The sequence below is a fragment of the Xenopus laevis genome, chromosome 2S, assembly GCF_017654675.1.
Source record: "Xenopus laevis strain J_2021 chromosome 2S, Xenopus_laevis_v10.1, whole genome shotgun sequence".
Classification (NCBI taxonomy): Eukaryota; Metazoa; Chordata; class Amphibia; order Anura; family Pipidae; genus Xenopus; species Xenopus laevis.
In genome coordinates, this window is record NC_054374.1 from 117,689,667 (window position 1) to 117,707,443 (window position 17,777).

At 37.6% G+C, this 17,777-nt stretch overlaps 1 protein-coding gene across 2 annotated transcripts in view; it reads left to right on the forward strand.

Moving 5' to 3' along the window:
- The window catches only part of tbc1d4.S (TBC1 domain family member 4 S homeolog), an 83,000-nt gene that overhangs the window by 1,184 nt on the left and 64,039 nt on the right, over window positions 1-17,777 (forward strand). The window lies entirely within an intron of this gene.

Sequence of the window (17,777 nt, forward strand, 5' to 3'; positions counted from 1 at the left end):
AAGTAATAATACCTTTAAAATAATATAATGCTGTAGTGTACGGTAAACCAATATAATAACCAGCTTGATTAACTAAGTCTTGCACAGAGAATCATGACCTTTTTCTTATTCTCTTGGCACTCGTACGGATGATTTAATTTGATTTAACAATGTTGGCAGCCAGTCTTACTGCACTTAAGTTAAGTTTAGAGGCACATAATTTGCAAGCTCACTTTGTCCCTTTAGTTAGGATGGCCAGGCTTCCAGAAATTGCAGCGTGTGCAAGGTTAATTTCACCCTCAGGCCCTATTTTGGCCAAGTTTTCTTAGGTTACATTAGGTGACATTGTTAATTTAACTCTTTGGCCTTTGATGGACCTTGCTAGCAAATGTAATGTTGCCTAGGATCCATCCAAGACATTATAAGACCTTTTTTTCATGAGGGAGATAAACATATACAGGAAGATTGTCCGTTGAGAAAAGTCACCATAGAGAGGGGGGGGGTTGTTCTACTTCTAGGGGCCATAGATTGTAAACTGCATTGAAACAAGGATTTTCATAGTCTTTGTTTACACCAACTCACCAGATTTCTGACAAGGCGCTAGTGTTATTGTTCACAGTTCTTCTGTTGGTATAGTGTCCATGTGCCATGTGCTACTTTCTTCCTGCTGACAAGAACATCGGATTTAGGGCGGAAACTGCAAAGGATAATGCATAATTTTTGTATGACTTTTTTCTTAAGAACAAGGCCTGGAGAAACCAAATGTTGGCCCACACAATTGAATGTGAACCCAAAAGGTCCAAAAACAGGAGGGGTATCGATGGCTAGGTGCCCTAGGCCCAGGAAGAAGCTATAGCTGTGGCAGATAATGAGTAATATGATAATTCATTTTAGTATTTAATACAGTGTGATGCATGTAAGAATAATTTAATTATTTTATGCATATATGGCACCTGCAATGTTTCCTCTAACTTATTCTTGGCTGCGTGTGAAAAAATTGTGTGCACGCTAAACATTTGTGTGCATGAGTACAGCCTAGAGGGAACATTGGGTACCTTAGTGGTGGACTGTGTGAGAATCACAGAAGTGTACACTCTTCCGAGTAGGGACATCTGATCCTATTTTTACTCTATAACCCTTGTTTGTTAAATGATTTTTTTTTAATATAAATTAACAAGTGATGTGTAACTTGCTGGCGCTATGCATATAAATGATGATGGTGTGTGTTGCACATAAATACAATGTTCTCCGTTTATGTGTGTCCAGTTTGACCCTTGAATTCAGACTGAATATTTATAGAAATATTAATAGAATTTTATATTTTATATTTTTACTAGGTTACATTGTGGTGAGATATGTACTTCTATCAGCTGACCATAAGTGGATTGCTATTCTGCTGGCTAAACAAATCTCTTTTGTTTAGAATAATATCACTAGTAGTGTCCAAATTAATAGTGTTGTTCATATTGTAAAATGTTTAAAAGGCATTCAAGCCTCTGAGAAGCATTTATTGTGGAGCCCTAAAGCCCTAATCAGCTTCATGTTTGCCCACCTGATTCTGTGAAAAATTTGTGGTGCAGGACAAATCCAAGGCAGGCGACTTTGACTTCAATTTTCTTTATTGGGGAGTGTATCCACTCCCCAATAAAGAAGATTGCAGTCAAAGTCTACTGCCTTGGATTTGTCCTACACCACAAATTTTTCACAGATTGATCCGTTTGGCAGGATTACCTGTGGGACAAGCAGCTAAGAATAACTGGTGAGCTACACTTATTTTCTAAAAAATTTGGATTTGCCCTCCTGATTCTTTTATGCTGTTCACTTCAGTATCCCACGCTGGTGCCCATGATGTGCACACACTTCATCCAGGGATACAAAGTGGAGAGAGTCTTGACCAATATCATCTGAAAAAATATTGCAGTATTAATCAGTGGGATGCTTTAAGCTGTATAGGATGCTGTACATGGGAAAAATACTGTATACAGGGGTGTGTGCATAAATACTCAAAATAAAATAAAATTACTCAAAAATACTCAAAACAAAATAAAATAAAATTGAATCCAGTAGGGAGCAAGAAACAAACAGGAAATGCAGTAGCCTTGAGCAAGCATTTCTTTGGCGTGAGTGTGACAAAATTAAAATGGATGACATTTGTCACACGGCCAACACAGCATATGACCTAATTAACGCCATCCCATCTTGTTAAATGTTAGTTACAGTATTTCACTGGCAGGGACTAGGACGTTTGTCAGCACTGAAGGAAAATACAGTACAAACTACAGAAATAACTGATAAAGAAAACTGATGTTTTCTACAGGAAAGCTGGCCATAGATGTTGAGATTTTACAAAAGGTCAGATCCTGATCGTGAGACCACGATCTTCTCAGAACGATCGTACGAATTTACCATCAACTAAAAAGACCAATTTGCCAGGAAAACAAAGGGGAGCTGCCTGCTTGGCCCTGCAAACATAGATTGCACTGGGACCGACACAGATTTTTTTGACAATTTCCGATCAATTTCCTGACAGATGTCGGCTGAACAATCGTAAGATGTACGATCGTTCGAATCCCACTAATCGCACGATAATTTCGAAGGATTGGTCGGGCTTCCCTAAAATCGGTCGTTCGGCAAGAAGAATCGTCGCGTCTATGGGGAGCAAAAGCCTGAAAATGGGACAATTCTGTTGAATATGTATGAAGCCAATTGAAAAAAAATATATTTTATTGGTCCACTTCTTGACTAACCTAAATCCTTTTTTGTTTTTTTTGAAGAGTATTGTGCTTCCATAATGTATTAAGAGTTATACACTTAGGGGCAGAATTATTAAGAGTCGAATTGAAAATTCAGAGTTGAATCTTCAATTTTTTTTTTATGGTAAAAACTGTCAAATTCGACTAGTGAATTATCCAAACGCGATTAGGAATTTTTAAAATAATTTGAATTCGATTTTTGAGATTTATCAAACTCTGGAATTCAAATTCGACTATTCGCCACCAAAAACCTACCGAATTTATATATGTCAATGGGAGAGGTCCAGTGACCAATTTGAAGATGTTTGTTGCCTTCCTGACATTCAAGTTTTTTTTTCAGAGAAATTCGAGTTTGGCCGAATTAGATTAGAGTTTTCGGGTCGGTAAAATTAGTCAGAATTTAAGATATTAGATTTTTTTTCATAAATAACCCCGCAATCTAACTTCGAGTAAAATCTAATTTATTAGAGTTTGAAAAAACTCACATGAATTCGAAATTCGACCCTTGATAAATGTGCCTCCAAGTATTGTATCTTTGTCAGGCAAAATACATACCCATCAATACCTTTCATTAATCTAATGGTATATATGCTGTGCCTTTCTAGCTTTCATTTGTATTTTGCCTGACAAAGGGGCCTTGGTGCTCCAAAAGCTTGCAATGTATTTTTATTGTTGGCCAATATAGGTATCATTTTTACAATACTTTTTATATTTGTTTTTTTATTTGTTATTTTTAAAAAAACATGTAAACTTTGTAATACATGTATATTGCAAAGTTGCTTTGAATATTTTTTTCATTTATTAGGCAAATTTCTATTTTGGGGTTGACTTGCCCTTTAAATTCTGAAAAATCTATTAATAATCTCATATTCTAGTGATATACAAGTGACAAGGTTGGACAAGGGCCTTTCTTGTCTCCCCCCTCACCACCAGTCACCACAGAGTTCCACTGCCTGTGCTTAAGCACTTGTTCATCAGCCCCTCATGCTTTTACATGGTCATGGAACTCCATGATTATTTCTAATATTCTTATACTTTACTAAAATTGATGGCGTGGCATGCTTTTAATATCCTGATATATGGTAAATGATGCAAAAAGTGGTGGAATAATTCACCACACATCACCAGGCATCGCTGTGTAAAGATGGCATAATTTTTTTTTCTTTGAGCAACTTCCACCAAAACTATTCCCCCCCAAATAAACACTTAAGCAACAGATAGTTTATATAATATTAGGTGGCATATTAAAAAATCTTACCAAACTTTATATTTAAAGTAAATATTGCCCTTTTACATCTCTTGCCTCGAACCACCATTTCATCATGATCTGTGTGCTGCCTCACCTGACCAGAAACTCTAACTTTAACAGGACAAGGTGTTGAAGCAAAAGACACAACTCTGTCTTTTAATTGGCTCATGTGACCTAAGAAGTACAGTGGTGTGAAAAACTATTTGCCCCCTTCCTGATTTCTTATTCTTTTGCATGTTTGTCACACTTAAATGTTTATGCACATCAAAAACCGTTAACTATTTGTCAAAGATAACATAATTGAGCACAAAATGCAGTTTTTAAATTAAGGTTTACGTTATTAAGGGAGAAAAAAAACTCCAAATCTACATGGGCCTGTGTGAAAAAGTGATTGCCCCCCTTGTTAAAAAATAACTTAACTGTGGTTTATCACACCTGAGTTCAATTTCAAAGGTTATAAAGCCATTTCTAAAGCTTTGGGACTCCAGCGAACCACAGTGAGAGCCATTATCCACAAATGGCAAAAACATGGAACAGTGGTGAACCTTCCCAGGAGTGGCCGGCCGACCAAAATTACCCCAAGAGCGCAGAGACAACTCATCCGAGAGGCCACAAAAGACCCCAGGACAACATCTAAAGAACTGCAGGCCTCACTTGCCTCAATTAAGGTCAGTGTTCACGACTCCACCATAAGAAAGAGACTGGGCAAAAACGGCCTGCATGGCAGATTTCCAAGGCGCAAACCACTTTTAAGCAAAAAGAACATTAAGGCTCGTCTCAATTTTGCTAAAAAATATCTCAATGATTGCCAAGACTTTTGGGAAAATACCTTGTGGACCGACGAGACAAAAGTTGAACTTTTTGGAAGGTGCGTGTCCCGTTACATCTGGCGTAAAAGTAACACAGCATTTCAGAAAAAGAACATCATACCAACAGTAAAATATGGTGGTGGTAGTGTGATGGTCTGGGGTTGTTTTGCTGCTTCAGGACCTGGAAGACTTGCTGTGATAGATGGAACCATGAATTCTACTGTCTACCAAAAAATCCTGAAGGAGAATGTCCAGCCATCTGTTCGTCAACTCAAGCTGAAGCGATCTTGGGTGCTGCAGCAGGACAATGACCCAAAACACACCAGCAAATCCACCTCTGAATGGCTGAAGAAAAACAAAATGAAGACTTTGGAGTGGCCTAGTCAAAGTCCTGACCTCAATCCTATTGATATGTTGTGGCATGAAAAAAGGCGGTTCATGCTAGAAAACCCTCAAATAAAGCTGAATTACAACAATTCTGCAAAGATGAGTGGGCCAAAATTCCTCCAGAGCGCTGTAAAAGACTCGTTGGAAGTTATCGCAAACGCTTGATTGCAGTTATTGCTGCTAAGGGTGGCCCAACCAGTTATTAGGTTCAGGGGGCAATTACTTTTTCACACAGGTTTGGATTTCTTTTCTCCCTAAATAATAAAAACCCTCATTTAAAAACTGCATTTTGTGTTTACTTGTGTTATCTTTGACTAATAGTTAAATGTGTTTGATGATCAGAAACATTTTGTGTGACAAACATGCAAAAGAATAAGAAATCAGGAAGGGGGCAAATAGTTTTTCACACCACTGTATAGTTTGTGTGCACAGTGAATCATACGATTCCAGGGGGCGGCCCTTATTTTTTAAAATGGCAATTTACTATTTATGATTACCCAATGGCACATACTACTAGAAAAGTACATCATTATGAAAATGGTTAATTTACATGAAGGAGGGTTTTACATATGAGCTGTTTTATGCAATATCTTTTTATAGAGACTTACATTGTTCTGGGGTATAGTTTTCCTTTTAAAAGGGTCTGAAACAGTGTAAAATAACACTGGTGTTCACGTGTCGTAAAATATCACACGTCATTAGCCATTTATTTCACGCCGCTTTACCCTGTTTTTCTGGCAAATTTTAATTTACATAGTATAATAAATAGGCCCCTTAGTGTCCCATAATTACCAACTCTATCCACGTCGCTGACAAGACATTTGTGATAAGAGACTCATTCAGTGGTTGGGCAGAGCACAGCACCCCTCGTAATGAAGGCCCAGTCCCAGATTTAATGTTTGTGACCAAATTTATGCTGTTAAATGTTAACTGCTGTTGTGTATAAATATGTTTGGATTGAAACCAGGCAGTATTTTTATGGAATAGCGTATCTATGCCTGCTGGAGAACTTTTTTTGTGACATTTTCATAGCTACTAAAGGATGTAAAATTATCATTTTCCTATGTTTGGACTAGAATAATTGGCTAATAGAGTTCAGGGTCAGTGTACCTAAAATACATTGTACACTGTCTGTCTGTAGATAGTAGCAGTCTGCTCAGTGAAAGTTCAAGGGTACAGACACACTCATCCAGACACACTTGCAAAGCATGGCTGCAAATTACAAGTGTTTAGGATACACGCTTACAACTTCATATTATTTCTTTCATATTATAAAATTTAAAAAATTAGGAGCAAAATCACTTGCTTCACCTCAGATGTTTCTGGTTCCAACAGGCTTTTTATTTAAATGTCCTCTTTTGCCTGGCTGGATAAAGAAGTTCATAATGGCTTCTTAAAGGGATACTGTCATGGGAAAAACATTTTTTTCAAAATGAATCCGTTAAAGGAATTGTTCAGTGTAAAAATAAAAAGTGGCTAAATAGGCTGTGCAAAATAAAAAATGTTTCTAATATAGTTAGTTAGCCAAAAATGTAATGTATAAAGGCTGGAGTGATTTGATGTATAACAAGTCAGTCACAACACTACTTTTCAGCTCTCTTGGTTTACACTGACTGGTTGCCCTGGTTACCAGGCAGTAACCAATCAGAGACTTGAGGGGGGGCCACATGGGTCATATCTGTTGCTTTTGAATCTGAGCTGAATGCTGAGGATCAATTACAAACTCACTGAACAGAAATGTACCATGTGGTCCCCCTTCAAGTCGCTGACTAATTTAGAGTTAGAGAGCTGAAAAGCAGGAAGTTGGATTCTGGCTGTTTTATTAGACATCTGTTCACTCCAGCCTTTATACATTACATTTTTGGCTAACTAACTATATTAGAAACATTTTTTATTTTGCACAGCCTATCTATTTACCCAGTTTTTATTTTCACACTGAACTATTCCTTTAATAGTGCTGCTCCAGTAGAATTCTGCACTGAAATCCATTTCTCAAAAGAGCAGATTTTTTTTATATTCCATTTTGAAATCTGACATGGGGCTAGACATATTGTCAATTTCCCAGCTGCCCCTGGTCATGTGACTTGTGCTCTGATAAACTTCAATCACTCTTTACTGCTGTACTGCAAGTTGGACTGATATCACCCCCCTCCCTTTTCCCCCCCCAGCAGCCAAACAAAAGAACAATGGGAAGGTAACCAGATAACAGCTCCCTAACACAAGATAACAGCTGCCTGGTAAATCTAAGAACAACATTCAATAGTAAAAACCCATGTCCCACTGAGACACATTCAGTTACATTGAAAAGGAAAAACAGCAGCCTGCCAGAAAGCATTTCTCTCTTAAAGTGCAGGCACAAGTCACATCACCAGGGGCAGCAGGGAAATTGACAAAATGTCTAGCCCCATGTTAGATTTCAAAATTGAATAAAAAAAAATCTGTTTGCTCTTTTGAGAAATGGATTTCAGTGCAGAATTCTGCTGGAGTAGCACTATTAACTGATGTGTTTTGAAAAAAACATGTTTTCCCATGACAGTATCTCTTTAAGGATGTACATACCTTGATCCTGTACTTTACTATTGTGTGAACAAAGAAAATGAATCCTGGAGTCCTGTTGGAATACTACTTACAGAGTAGCGAAATAATCACTTTTTGTGATTTGTCCACTTTTCTCCTGAGCGGGGCCAATAAATCTCCTTTTTAATGTTTATAAATGTTGTTAATTTTCATTTTGTAGAACCTCAAATCATTAAATAGATGTAACTTATCCTGCTTGCACCTTTTGCTTTAGATGAAATTGCCATTGTTCTTTGCTTTGGCCAAAGCTGTAGTATATACTTGGTAATCCTTCTAGAGTAAGATTACTTGAGTTACTGATGTCTAGCTTTATACCTAGCAGAAAGTAGGCAAAGATTGCAAGCAGCACCTAAGTGTGCTTATAGAGAGGAACTAGATCAGTTTACAACAGGTGTTCCCCTGAGGACATTGTTGCAAGAATTTGTTTTTCAAATTACAATAAGTGCATACAGGGCTTCCCTCCTCCTGCAGAGAAAATGCGCTTCCATTTGGTCCTTTGTTTATTTTCACTGACACTGCATTGCACCCGTGTGCAGATACACAAAGAGGAATTCAACCCAAAAATGTGAAAGTATTAATTTTTGTGCCAATAACCAGTCCAACTTCTAATATTGTCAAGAACTAAAGCGGGTCTACCTACACTCAATTTTGTATACTACAGAAGTTGTATTAAGCATCAGAAAGCATCAGTATATGTATCTTTCAGGTTATATATATGTTTGCGGTGACGTTACGATCTTTTGAAATTCACGTTTGGGTAGAGATGCTTACTTTTTTCAGTGCAGGAGTATTGTCACAGTTCTTTTTCAATGACCTACACATGTTAATTAAATTATACTATGCTGATAGAAAATGTAATGTATATTGATAAAATTAACTAGTATGCAGTCTCAAAATCAAGTTATTTATATGGTTGATCCAATGGAGGAGCTGTCTCTGAGTAATAGTGTTGTGCTTGCTGGACACCAACTCAAGATCTACTAGTTAAATGCTGTGTATCTTTTTGGGAACAACTCCTTATGGGTTACATTACAGCAAAAGGGAGCTTATGTTCTTAAATCTGTACTAGACCGTGCCTTGTGTTGTTATCTGCTTTCAGTTAAACAACTGTTAATTGTACAGCTGTCATGTCCAGAAAGGAACTGATAGTCCAGTGCCAACCAGGTTGAACGACTGAACGTTAAAAATAAAAAAATATATAATATAATTATGAAGTGACTTGTTAAAGTAGCAAAGCCAGCACACTTTAGGTCTTGCAGTTGCCTTCCTCTGGTCATGACACTTTGATATTAAAGCATATAGAATCTATCTCGGACAAATGCATTATATAGTTATGGGACCTGTTAACCTGAATGCTCTAGGCCTGGATAATCGATCTTTCCGTAATTTGGATCTTCATACCTTAAATCTACTAGAAAATCAAGCATTAAATAAATCCAATAGACTGATTCTGTTTTTAATAAAGACTAATTATATCTATGTTTGGATCAATCTAAATGTAGATTGTTTGGATAAAATAGTCTATGGGAGATGGCCCTTACATAATTTGGAGTTTTTTGGCTAATTGGTTTCTGGATGATGGATCCCATACCTGTATATTGGTGGGACCACAAAAAGTGGAAAATGAGGGAAAACTTAAAATAAACTTAAAATGGTTATGTAAAAATAAGGTTTCACTGTATTTGTTAATGCCCTGCAGACAAAAATTGTGATGTTTGAAATCCAATACAGCATCAGTATTTAATCATTAAAGGCTTATTCTTCCCTTATATCCCTTTAGGCATTTTAGGGAGGGTTCCTGGGTCACTTACCCTGTTAAAGGAGAAGGAAAGCTACAGAGGCATTTTATTGCCAATAGATTGGCTGCAATAGTGCAAGCTAGAATGCTATATTTATTCTGTAGAATGTTTTACCATACCTGAGTAAAAAGCTCTAGAAACTCTCTGTTTGTTTAGAATAGGAGCTGCAGTATTAATGTGGTGTGACATCACTTCCTGCCTGAGTCTCTCCCTGCTCTGGGCTCAGATTACAGTAGAGAAGGGAGGGGTGGGGGGAGAGGAGCAAACTGAGCATGCTCTTGCCCAGGGCAATGAGGTTTAAGATGAAGGCAGGAAGTCTGATACAGAAGCCCATGAGTACACAATAGAAGGAAAGAAATGCAGTGTTTCTTTTGACAGGGGACTCAGAGCAGCATTACTTTGGGGGTTTACTGGTATATTTAGATGGACCTTTCTGATAAAGCTTAATTAGTTTTAACCTTTCCTTCTCCTTTAAAGCACCCCAAGTAAAAATTCCTTTCCTTCCTCTTTAACCTCTCTTACCCATTTTATACAATAGACACTTGGTTCAAGGACCTTTTACCAGCTTTGTAATGAATGTGTATATGTATTATCTTTCACAAGACCTGTATGATGCTGTGCCTTACCAGGCATTTTTTTTCATTTGTATTAGTGGAAGAAATGTGTTATTTTGTTGCAAATGATGTCTTTGAAAGTTCTGGAGACTAAATGCTCCAAGTGCTGTTAGCTTTAAATGGGTCTACAAGAGGCTTTCCAGGAACATGCCCAGACCTATTCATGTGCAAAGTTACAAAGCAGGTGGAAAGTTGCAGTATTCATAGCTACTTCCTGAGACTGATGCTCTCGGTGTGGGAGGAGATCCTATCCCAGGTATTGAATGCACATGCTCCGCACCTCCTCATTACATAATATTAAATCTAGGCAGCATGGATGACTTTTTTTTTTTTTTGGATTAAGTCAAGTACAGAATCGTCCACAAAAATATTTGGGCAAAATATGGAAACGAGTCCAACATCCTGCATTCTCTTTCTCTCTATATTTTGGCTATTCTGACTTCAATTGCTGTGATAATGGCTGATTTCCCTGTGAGACCTCCCTGCTGGGTCTGTATGGAGCTGTAACAACCACTGAGGGCAATTTTTGCCAGATAACTTGGAATCCACAAAACTGCTTTATTTATATACATTTTAACATAACTTTTAACTACCGAGACAGCACATATTGGTTATTTAAAAGATGCAACATTTTTCTACAGGTCTAATCACCTATAGCAAGCAGTTTATAGGTAGCATTTACTGGTCACCTGATTGCTGCACCTGGGCAAATTTTGTGACCTTTAATACAAATGGGGGGGGGGTATAAAAATAATTTGCTATGCTAAATTAAAGAGAAGTATATTAATTTAGCAAGCCTTCTTATTCAAGGGTGGTAAACCCTATGAACCTTGCCCTGCTTTCCGTCACACTGGTTCTGCACATACTGTTCTTGTTTATACTATATGTAGTTTAAGATTCCTGAGCGGCTTAAAGGGGACCTGTCATCCTAAGAAAAAATTTCAAATTCTTTTCTATCATGTTAGTTGAGCAAAATAAACTTTACTTACACTGTATTTATTATTTAAATTTTGTTTCCTTCTGTCTTGGAATTATACAATCACAGCAAGCAGGCAGCAGCCATTTTGTGGACACAGTTATTAAGGGAAATTGTGTATCACCCCAATATCTTGTGTATGCACCAGAATGAGGGACCTAATGTCCATGTGCAGTGCCCTACACAATTATAGAGCCTGAGGAGGGAAGGGGGAATGTGGGGAGAGCAGTGACATGTAGGAAGTGCTGAATGGAAAGTGAAAGTAATTGACTGCCCCTCCTCTATGCCACGGGCATAGAGGCGGGGCAGGTAATATTTGATTGACAGTTTAGATATTTAAACACCTTTATAACAGGTATGGATGTTTTAATGAAAAATTTTTTGGGGGTTTCATATTTAATTTGCAAAGGACTTTCATTATGCAGCTTTTTATGTGTAGGTGACAGGTCCACTTTAAACTGACAACTCTGTATTCTTGTCAATGACATTTATTAACTGGCCACACTGAGGGTTGCAATCACTCTCATGACAACTAACCAGATCTAGTGTAGCCCTAGGCATTATTGCCGTCAGGACACAAGCTTTGCTCTCTGAATATATCTATATATTTCTTACCTTGGAAATAATTGTGGCAGTTGCTTTTATTAGATGACCTTTAGTTTTAATAGTATCAGAGGACCTGACATCAGGGCCCGCAATTGCATCAATTAGACATAAATATTAAGGGTGCAATGGAGGCATATAGTGGAAATACAAAGGGGAATGGGATTTGCCTTTGGTTGGGGCTCACTAAACATAACTGCAATCGAAACAATGTCTGTCTCTTTCTGTTCTTTTCTATCATTCAGAGAAACAAGCCAGCAAATTAATAGACATGGAGAGGAACTGACGAATGCATGCAAATATATATTTAGCCAAGCTACCTATAATATTCCAGTTTGTAGTGGACTAATGACACTGAGGAGTAAAAAGTAGAAATAGGTTGAAAATATGAAAAACGGCAAAGGAAGATCTAGAAAACATTATTCTCTGGTTTCATTTCCTAACACTTGGGAGGTTATTTATCAAGATCCGAATATCCGAACCTCGAATAATTTGTAGTTTTCGAAACAAAAAAAACACCTATGAATTATTTGAGATTTATTAAAGTCCGATGGTCTAAAAACTCAGAATCCGAAACCCCGGCATCTAAAATCTCTCGAGGTCCTGTATAAGTCAATGGGGAAGGTGTCTGTGCTGATGTCCGTACCGATATCCAATGATTTCAGGGATTAGGAGTAAGAAAACTCAGAAAATTTTTTAGTTTTTGCTGGAAAACTCAGAACAATTCAGAGTTTTCGGGGAAAGCTCTGAAGTTTTCGGAGATTCGCCCGGCCCTATTTTTTCGGGCTTTTTTCTTCATAAATAAGGTCCATTTGGGAATTCGGAGTTGCTCGAAGTTGGACATTAGAAATACTGAGATGAATTCGGACCTTGATAAATAACCCCCTTGGTTGTTTATATTATTGTAATACATTGCTGGTGCTCTATGTACAGATAATGATAAACTCTAGATTTGTTGATTGAGAGAATAGGGTAACAAAAGTTTGTCTTTTTCTGGCACCATCATTGTTGTTAATTTAAAGGGGCACTTATGGGGTCAATAATCACAGAGATTATTTTATCAATGAGCCAACTGATTAACATATTAGTACGAGCGGTTTATCCTCACTTACTGTCAGGCCATGACAGCAACTTTTTTTGGTGGCTTGTGCTGGGCAGTTCAGGTGATAAACTCTTATGTGGTTGTAGGCGATTGATCAGGTTTGATCAGGTATGGTCTGCCATTTTGATAAAAAATTACAGACTTGGATAATTAGAAATAATTTTGCTGTAGAGTTTAAAGCTGCACAAATTTCAAGGGCCATTATATTGATAGTTACTTATTTAGACAACATACTTGTTTTGCAGCGCTTTTCTGGCAGAGTAAAAAAGTAATATCTCTAGGGGTGTGTAAAAGTTATGGTAAAGTCATAAAAGCATTCTGCATTCTTTCATAACCACTCATAAGAATAGCGTCAAAAATGTATATGAGTCTTCCTGTACATAACTGTATATGTCATTAGATTTTATTAAATACTGAAAAAAACGAATCATCAATATTAAGAGAATCAATATTATCATCATTGTGTAATATCCCATTTTTCTCTTCCGTTCCATTATTTAAGAACCATTCATATTATCAGGCAACTGAAAACCTGGGCATGAAGAAAAAATTATATCTCAAAAGTTGGGATGCACAGAATCCACTATTTTGGATTCGGCCGAACCCCCCGAATCCTTTGTGAAAGATTCGGCCGAATACCGAACCGAATCCGAACCCTAATTTGAATATGCAAATTAGGGGTGGGAAGGGGAAAGTATTTTTTACTTCCTTATTTTCTGACAAAAAGTCACGTGATTTTCCTCCCCACCCTAATTTGCATATGCAAATTAGGGGTCAGGTTCGGCCCGGGCAGAAGGATTCGGCAGAATCCGAATCCTGCTCTAAAAGGCCAAGTCCTGGCGAATCCCGAACCGAATCCTGGATTCGGTGCATCCCTACTCAAAAGTGAATAACCATTAAAACTGGGATTTGAGCTATGAAAATGCTCACGGCTATTTCATCAGTTCTGACATCTTAGTCAGTGCTGCTGCTCCAGGGCACATTGCTGCACATTACCTGGCAAAGCAAAGTAGAACACTCTTACCTGCCTAGCACTCTTGTTTTTCCAAAAGGGTGAGTCCTAGCAATGACTAAATAATTTACAGCATTCTGGATAACGGGTTTCCGGATAACTGATCCCATACCTGTATTTTTTCAGATCCACCAAACAAGTAATTCTAGAGGTATATGTGTTCAAATGTAGCAGGTTCAAGCACCACTCGAATTGATGTTGAAATTCAAATATATCCATCTGTATTAATATATCGGATAAAAACAGGTTTCAGGTGCTGTTTTTATCAGCTGTATTTATAAAGATGGATATTTTTAGTTCTGGACATGGTTATAAAGTAGATTTGTGAGCCCAGTTTAAGTGCTGTGTTTGCTTTATGTGATCTGGTGGTGTATGCTCATCTTTGCTGTGGATATATTCTAATTATGGCACAAAGAAATAATTTTTGCTGTAGGACAGTAAAACTGGAGGTAAAAAAAAATCACAGAAAGCCATGCATTCTTAGTAATCTCTGGTATACACATACACAGACATAAAATTACATCAGGGGTACACCGTTGTATTAATATTTATTTAATTCAATTTTGACTGTTTTTACTTAAATTTAACTCCAATTTTCACTTTACTATTAATGTGAGGATAAAAATCCTGTCTGGTTGTTGTTGGACTGGAAATTCAGTCAATAACCGTTATTGGTACCTGTTTGTTGCAGAACTTTTTCTTTTGACTTTGCAAAATTACAGTTATGTGTATGTAAAAGAAGCGACAGATTTTTCTGAAAAGAAAGCTGCAAACACAAATGATTGAATACTTGATTATATTTAACTGTTGAAGATGGGATTTGCGAATTCCTTTATTTGGAGTCTGGACAGTCAGCAATCTGACTAGAAGCTGAATAAACAGCAGCTGGTGTAGCTTGATTTGGCACTAATGTTCTTGCGTAACCATGCCAGGCTTTTTTGGGAGAATGGTTTGTGTTTACAGTATCACATTTTCTGTTGGGCACAAACCTTAGAATAATTTTTGTTGCCAGTTAAAGGAAGATCATATCAAAAACACAGTCTGCTAAGAGCTACCTTTACAATACACAAATATCTAAAGACTCTTTCTCTTAACTTAAAGTGGACCCGTCACCCAGACATGAAAATCTGTATAATAAAAGTCCTTTTTAAATTAAACATGAAATCCAATTTCTTTTTTTTATTAAAGCATTCATAGCTGTTGTAAACTCATTTAAAAATATCAGCTGTCCATAAAATATTGCCTACCCCGCCTCTATGCCTAGGCATAGAGGCGGGGCAAGCAATTACTTTCACTTTCCATTCAGCACTTCCTAGATGTCACCGCTCTCCCTACATTCCCCCAGCTCTCTTAACCATTTAATTGTGTAACCAGTGCATGGGGATGGACATTGGGTCCATGTCCCCTGGTGCACAAACAAGATTCTGAGATGATGCAAGACTTGCCCTAATAACAGTGCCCACAAAATGGCTCCTTCCTGGTTGCTATAATTTTGAATTCCCAGACTGATGGAAACAATATTCAAATAATTTATACAGTGTAATTAAAGTTCTAACATGATAAAATAGGATTTGGAATAATTTTGTTTGGGTGACTCTTCATTTCAATGCACCTCACTACATCTCTTCTCATGTGTTTCTGCCCAAGTCCTCCGTTATCTCAGAGCAACTGCTTAGACGCACCACCCACTAACACTGCTGTTTCACACCTTACACCTTCCTCTCTTGCTGTCCCATACATTTGAAATGCCATGCCTGAATTCCTCTGGGTAGGACATATTCCCTTAAAGGGATACTGTCATAGGAAAACATGTTTTTTCCAAAACGCATCAGTTAATAGTGCTGCTCCAGCAGAATTCTGCACTGAAATTCATTCCATTTCTCAAAAGAGCAAAACAGATTTTTTTTATATTCAATTTTGAAATCTGACATGGGGCTAGACATATTGTCAGTTTCCCAGCTGTCCCAGTCATGTGACTTGTGCTGGCACTTTAGGATGGAACTACTTTCTGGCAGACTGTTATTTCTCCTACTTCATGTAACTCAATCAGTCTCAGTGGGACTTGGCTTTTACAACTGAATGCTGTTCTTAGATCTACCAGGGAGCTGTTATCGTGTGTTAGAGACCTGCTATCTGGTTAACTTCCCATTCTATTGTTCTATTGTTAGTCTGTGGGGGGGGTGATATCACTCCAACTTGCAGTAAAGAGTGATCGAAGTTTATCAGAGCAGGCAGGCTGCTGTTTTTCCTTTTCAATGTAACTGAATGTGTCTCAGTGGGACATGGGTTTTTACTATTGAATGTTGTTCTTAGATTTACCAGGCAGCTGTTATCTTGTGTTAGGGAGCTGTTATCTGGTTACCTTCCCATTGTTCTTTTGTTTGGCTGCTGGGGGGGGAAAAGGGAGGGGGGTGATATCAGTCCAACTTGCAGTACAGCAGTAAAGAGTGATTGAAGTTTATCAGAGCACAAGTCACATGGCCAGGGGCAGTTGGGAAATTGACAATATGTCTAGCCCCATGTCAGATTTCAAAATTGAATATAACAAAATCTGTTTGTTCTTTTGAAAAATGGATTTCAGTGCAGAATTCTGCTGGAGCAGCACTATTAACTGATGCATTTTGAAAAAAACATGTTTTCCCATGACAGTATCCCTTTAATCTCTTCAAGAATAAACTCAAATAAAGGAATTCACAAAATTGATACAAAAGTGTTTAAGACAGAATAAAAATAGAGATAGATCAATCACATTTACCAACATATTCACAAACCTCTTTTGTGCATTTGTCATATAAACAGACAGTTTTCAGTTTTGTCTTTGGCATGACATTTTAAACAACATTTTAATGATATTCTTTCTGAATTTGTCTTAAGCTGTGCCTAAACCTGTCAGTCTGCTATCAGGTGACTCAGCTGTACCTGTGCATTGTACTAATGATTGTGCCTTTAGACAAGAGATTTCTTACTCCTTTTAAAGATCATTACGGGAAAACACTTGCTTTATCGCCTAATGTTTGATCTTTCAATAGATGCATGCAGCACCACATTGGTTATAGGCATTAGGTATTGTCTCTTGTTAAAGGGACAATAAAACTTTTTGCCATGCAACTTCCATTCCCGCTATGGATCTCAATTAGGACCATTCATAGTAGCCCAAGATTAGTTTGCCTGGCAGTGTTCATGTGAAAACACAGATATGTTGGGGCAAGTGTTCATGACAAGCTAATATTTCCTCATTCATTAAGCAATCTTACCTATTTTGTGTTAGCAATAAGCTAATTGCATATCTAAAATGGTATAGAATAACACCTTTTGTTCACTTTTTAGTTAAAATGTTAATAAGGCTTTTTATATCTGTTGTGTGGTTAGACAGAAAATGGAGCTTTTACTATGGCAATAGGCTGCTAATCTCCATAAATATGCTAACGAATCCCCTATATTGCCACTGAAACAGGGTGAATATCTTGCTGGTTGGTCCATTCCTAGTCATTGAGTTAAGACTGGCCATACACGTACTGATATTGTACGAAAATTTATTGTTGGCACATGTATGGCGGGAGACAAGCTCAACGTTATTGGCAGAAGGCTTGGATATCGGTCATCTCGCTGATCGGCCCAGGTGGAAAATTTTGGTGCCTTTGAACATCGGCCGCTGTTAGTGCTGAATCGTCAGATACATAGAATACTACCTGTATGTCTTATGATTCAGCTGTACATGTGTGTGTTGAAACGAAGAATGTTTCTTGGAAAGATCGTATTTGTTACGCTGCCATGCTCAGATACTGATCACTGTGTTTTGTTATATCCTGTGCCTGCCTGGAGTTGTCACCATGGAGGTTTCAGTGGCAAATTTAGAAGCAAGGAGCTTAACTGTGTTCCTCTATTTCCAGATCACTACAACAGCATAAGATACATGT